A 6398-nucleotide genomic window follows, 5' to 3' on the forward strand; every position below is an offset into this window, starting at 1 on the left:
TTGGGCAGTGTACTTCGTTTGTACTCGGATGTCAGGCCTTGTGCTTTGGTGGAAAAAAAAATCAGAGGCAGACCAATTGCCAATGAGTGTGACCTGGAGGGTAAGCTCTCCAGTAATTCATTTTCAGATAACATACTGTATGTTAGCGGTTGTATTATTATCTACAGTTTGGTTATAATTTCATATTTTGATAGCATGTCATATTCTTATATACGTACATAGATGACCCATAGCATGACATTATATTCTCTACCAGTGGATTTAACTGTGCTGCAAACATTTAGCCATGTGCTTCGGTGTCAGGCAGATGTCGGTCAATGAGCTTCGGTGGCATGTGGATGTTGGTCCATGTACTTTGGTGGCACATGGACACGGGGTCATATGTTTCAGTGACATTCGATTATGTGGCCATATGCTTCAGTGGCATACGGATGCTGGGTCATATGCTTCGGTGACAAGCGGAAACCAGGCTACGTGTTTTGTTGGCACGTGGAATGTTGAGCCGTGTGCTCTGGTGGCACGCGATGCCAGGCCGTGTGTTTTGGTGGCAAAGAGACGCCGGGCCGCATGTATGTTAATTTTAACATTGAGAGATAGAATATCCCCCCAAAAAAATCAAGAAAATCACATTGTATAAATTAGATAAATTTATTTGCATTTTGCAGTGAGAAATAAGTATTTGATTTCTCTGGAAAACAACACTTAATACTTGGTGGCAAAACCTTTGTTGGCAAGCACAGAAGTCAGACTTTTTTTGTAGTTGATGATGAGGGTTGCGCACATGTCAGGAGGAATTTTGGTCCACTCCTCTTTGCAGATCATCTCTAAATCATTCAGATTTTGAGGCTGTCGATTGGCAACTCGGAGTTTCAACTCCCTCCACTCCTTTGTTGCCTTGGCTGTATGTTTTGGGTCATTGTCTTGCTGGAAGACCCTGCCCCGACCCATTTTTAATGTCCTGGTGGAGGGAAGGAGGTTGTCACTCAGGATTTTACGGTACATGGCTCCATCCATTGTCCCATTGATGCGGTGAAGTAGTCCTGTGCCCTTAGCAAAGAAACACCCCCAAAACATAATGTTTCCACCTCCATGCTTGACAATGGGGATGGTGTTCTTTGGGTCATAGGCAGCATTTCTCTTCCTCCAAAAACAGCGAGTTGAGTTAATGCCAAAGAGCTCAATTTTTGTCTCATCTGACCACAGCACCTTCTCCCAATAACTCACAGAATCATACAGTTGTTCATTGGCAAACTTCAGATGGGCCTGCACTTGTGATGAGCGAGTATGTTCAGTTAACCCTTTCGACGAGTATGCTCGGGCGAGTACCAAGTATCTTCAGCGTGCTTCTTTGACAGTTTTAATACATGTGAGGAATGCTTAAGAAATTAGCATTCTTCACATATATTAAAGCTGTCAGTCGCAAATCATCCACATGGGAGTGATTCAAACATATCACCGAGCACGCTGAAGATACTCTGTACTCGCCCGACCAATGGTTTTCTTGGTGACTGTGGTCCCAGCTACCTTGAGATTATTAACAAGTTCCCCCTCTGTAGTTTTATGCTGATCTCTCACCTTCCTCATGATGAAGGCTACCCCACGAGGTGAGATTTTGCATGGTGCCCCAGATCGATGTCGATTGACAGTCATTTTGTACTTCTTCCATTTTCTTACTATTGCACCAACAGTTGTCTTCTTCTTACCCAGCGTCTTACTTTTGTTTTTTTAGCCCATTCCAGCTTTGTGCAGGTCTATGATCTTGTCCCTGACATCCTTAGAAAGCTCTTTGGTCTTGTCCATGTTGTAGAGGTTAGAGTCTGACGGATTAATTGAGTCTGTGGACAGGAGTCTTTTATACAGGTGACTATATAAGACAGCTGTCTTTAATGCAGGTAACAAGTTGATTAGGAGCGTCTAACTAGTCTGTAGGAGCCAGAACTCATAATGGTTTGTAGGGGATCAAATACTTATTTCTCACTGCAAAATGCAAATAAATGTATCTGACGCGCCCCTGGGCCTGTGTCGCGCTGCGTTGCGCACGCGGGAGCTTACCCGGAGCCGGATCTCTTGAGGGTTGTAGTCTCGTGGCGGTGACCCGGTCCGTGCCCAGGGAGTCAAACTGAGCGGCGATGTAACAGCGGTAGATGTAGGACGACTACGCCACCCGTTGAATGCAGCTATGGAGCTGCCGCTGCAGGGCAGACCGCTGAGGCCGGTGGAAGGATGGTGCAGCGTGGATGGTATAACCCCCAACGGGAGGGGTATGGCCTCAGGGCAGCCGACGTGGATGATGGGGGTAGCAGGAACCACTCAGAGACGGTGCGGTGTAGTTCAGGGTCTTTACTGGTGACAAAGATAGACCCTCCCGGACTACTTGCTAGTGATAGGGGCCTGGTCAGTCCTTGAGCAGATGGGATCTCCCCTGGCCAGGCGGAGTTGTAGGCCTTCCCAACTAACTGTACTCTTCTGGCTACCTTGCTAGAGGCGGGAATAAGTAGCCCACGTCCCTGAGTGTACCGTGTGGTGCTCACCCGTATGGCCGGTGACTCGGGGCCTTCTAATGGCTTCCGCTCCACGATGGCGGTGCTGGTCCCACGCGTGTGACCGTGCCTTCGGGCTTCTGGGCCAGAGGACCTGAAATCCTTTGCCGGACGGTTTCTGCTGCTGGGTAGGAGTTAGTCCCCACAGCCTCGGACTCCGGGTCCGGTAAGAAATCTTCTCAGTCAGGGCGAGCTCTGCAGCTGCCAGCCCCTGACTCGTTGTAACACTGCTCCCCACAGAGCTCCTGATGTTTCTTGCTATGCTGCTTCTCTTCTCTACTCTTGTTCTGTCTTCTTTCTCCCTAACCCTGCCTCAGCCCCGGGTTTATATAGGGGAAGTCCTTCCCCTCCCAAGACTGGGCAGGAGGTGTGGCATGCACAGGATCCCTGACCAAAGGACCTCCCACCTGCTCTCAGACGTAATATCTCTATCACTGTGGCAACCAGACCCCTGGGGTGTCACATATCTAATTTATACAATGTGATTTTCTTGATTTTTTGGGGGGATATTCTATCTCTCAATGTTAAAATTAACCTACCCTTAAAATTATAGACTGTTCATGTCTTTGTCAGTGGGCAAACTTACAAAAACAGCAATTAATCAAATAATTATTTCCTTCCCTGTATCTAGAAAGGTTTACAAGATAATATGTTTGTCGGGAGTTCTTCTTTAAAGAGGATCTGTCACTTGCCATAAATATGGAAATATTTTACCTGGTCTAAATGATTTTGTTTCCCTGAAGTTGTTTTGGAAAAAAAAATCATATTAATGGCAAATGACAGTTTCTCTTTAAAACATGCATTTTGTAAGCTCTTTAATGCTACTGCACTTTGGTCATTGTGGCCCAGTTTTTGTGCAACTTGCAACGTCACATATTATTTCATACATATTGTTTTTTTAGCTCTGTCTTGTCAGTACATCACATTCATCTTATTCCTCTCTTGCTTTCCTAAACTGAAGGCTATATATCTCCATGGCATTCTGACCTCATGACTGGTCAACAAAAGCCTGACCCCGAGGAGCAATCCTGGTCTTCAGAATTTGCACAATGGGGAAGACCAAGAACAAGCAGGGCCTTTGACAGCAGAACAACTTGACCACAAAGGAGTTTCAGAAGAAAAACTGTTGCCCCTGCAGCTATTTTTACATTTAAAATAGAGTTTATACTTTAATGATTTTAATTAAAAAGTCAATGCTAAATAAAGTTTTGGAAAATGATATTTATCCGGACTTGTGTTTTATTTACATTATTATTTTAAAATAACTGTTACATGACTTCTTTTACGTGAGGTTTAGCTGAGGCTCTAACAGCCTTTACCTATCCTCCATTTTTATGGTAGGTTGGAGAATGGCTTTCCGGATGCTAAGGTGGCCATAGACATGAGTTGGCTATTGACAAGACACTTGTCCTGCCAACACTTATCTTTTCCGACTTCCCATTATAATAGAATGATCAGTATGACTGAGGGTTTACGTGTAGTCAATAGGGACAGCCACTGCTAGACACTAGAGATGAGGAGATTGATGTGCGAGATTTCGGTACAGCATCTAGGTCAGTGGTACCTGGCAGTTACACAGAAGGCCCAAAAATCAATGATCTGCCTGTCAACTGAAAATGCTGACAGGCTGACTCTTATAAAAATGAACAAGGGCTGGATTGGGCCAGGCTTCTCAACAACACCGAATGATAGCAGCATAAGAAACTCAAATCCAGTGTCTTTTCTTGGGAGGTGTATTCCCATGCACCTTTTCACACCCACACATGGGTATACGCTTCCTGATTTTGGCTATTTGTTCTTTTCCTCCTCCTTCTTTTCATCCTCCACCACCATATCTCCATGGTGACCGTGGTCCGTGATACAACACCCACATAATTTTCTTAGAGGGTGTTTATGATGCCCGTTAAAAATTTTTTTTATACAGTATGTTCATGTATACCCCCCAGGGGTAAATGTTTGTCAGTCCATACACTTAGTGCATGGGCATTACAAGTATAGGAGGCCCGCTCCTTTCTAATGGAAACATTTTTTTTTTATGAGGCCCTCCTCCACGTCTCTTCCAAGGGGCATTGAAGTGCCTCCAAATTTTTGGCAGCCCTTGCATTCACTGCATAGGCCAACACTATGGGAGACTCTCTCTTTTCTAATGGGAATTTGTCGTTACTGTGGCCCTGCTCCGTGTGTCTTTAAATTCTTAGTGGGGTTTTTCCTAAAATTGGTCAGCCGTTGGACTCACTGTATACCCTATAACTGTATAGCAGACCCTCTCCTTTCTAATGGGAACATGTCGTACCTTGTTACTGTGGCCCTGCTCCATGTGTCTTTAAATTCTTAGTGGGGTTTTTCCTAAAATTGGTCAGCCGTTGGACTCACTGCATACCCTATAACTGTATAGCAAACTCTCTCTTTTCTTATGGGAATTTGTCTTTATTGTGGCCCTGCTCTATGTGTCTTTAAATTCGATTTCCCTCTATGCCAGTCCTTTCACCGAGCTAAATACAGCTCTCAGCAAAAAAAGCTGTGGACTGGCTCTGTACTGTCCCTGGCCACATTCACCTGTCCACGTGTTTGTGGTTAGGAGGTCCTTCCCAGTAAGTGCACTGGGGAGGGCACGGGTAATGTTGTGGGACCCTTGCTTGTGGAAGACGGAGACGACCCCGGGAGAAACAGTGGCGGCTGGGGACCGAGTTTGGACACCCGGCCGCTGCTGGCATGAGGTTATGAATAGCTTCCGCCTTCACGAGCCTAAAAGGCCACATTTCAAGTGAAAGCAGCTTTAGAGGACTTCTTGGGAGAAATGACAGCTGGGTAGATATGGTTTCCCAAGTCCTTTCACCAAGCTAAAGAATATGGCTGTGGTGAAATACAACTCAGCAGAAAAAGCTGTGGACTGGCTCCGTACCTTCCCTGGCCACATTCACCTGTCCACGTGTTTGTGGTTAGGCGGTCCTTCCCAGTAAGTGCACTGGGGAGGGCACGGGTAATGTTGTGGTAACCGTGCTTGTGGAAGGAGGAGACGACACCGGGAGAAACAGTGGCGGCTGGGGAGAGGAGTATGGACACCCGGCCGCCTCCTGCATGAGGTTATCAAAAGCTTCCGCCTCCACGAGCCTAAAAGGCCACATTTTCAAGTGCAAGCAGCTGTGAGAAATTTGGCAGTATAGTATTGCAGCCTGTGGGTGGGTGGGTGGCTGCATACTTGCGCTTGCATTCCAAGGAATGAGGTAGGGACAACTGAACGCTGCACTGGGACAAAGACGTGGACAGTGATTGTTGCAAGTCTGCAACGACAGGTGCATGGCGGGAGGCATCTTCGCATGTGCCAAGGATCACTTATGATGGCCACACTTTTAGGCAGTGATCTGGGAGTCAGAAATGCTTCCAGAGGTCTTCCCCATGCTGTTCCCATGTCTTTTCAGCACTGTATGCATGTGTCTGATGATGTGTCACACACCACATGGCCAGATAAGGTTGTAAAATGTTAAAATTACATTTCCCAGTGAATGCATTTGTCTTTGTTGAAAGCAATGCTAAAGTGCAAAAACGCATCAAAAACGCTACGTGTGAACATAGCCCAAGGTGTGGAGGAGTATTTTTTGTTATTTATTTTGCCTTATATACAATCATTACCCTGGAAAGGATGTTCCTTAATATATTTCCCAGGAAAATCCATCTGGTTTTGTTTTTGTATGTTTTATTGTGAGACCGTAAAAGTGGTGTAATTCTCTGACAACGTTGTAGACACCAGTGACCTGGGAGTCAGAAATGCTTCCAGGGGTCTTCCCCATGTCATTTGAGCACTGTTCCCATCGATTTGGGCAATTTTTAGGCCCTCTGCAGACCGCCGGGGGGAGCTGC

The sequence above is a fragment of the Phyllobates terribilis genome, unplaced genomic scaffold (assembly GCF_046119375.1).
Source record: "Phyllobates terribilis strain yellow unplaced genomic scaffold, ASM4611937v1 Scaffold_254__1_contigs__length_2825407, whole genome shotgun sequence".
Lineage (NCBI taxonomy): Eukaryota > Metazoa > Chordata > Amphibia > Anura > Dendrobatidae > Phyllobates > Phyllobates terribilis.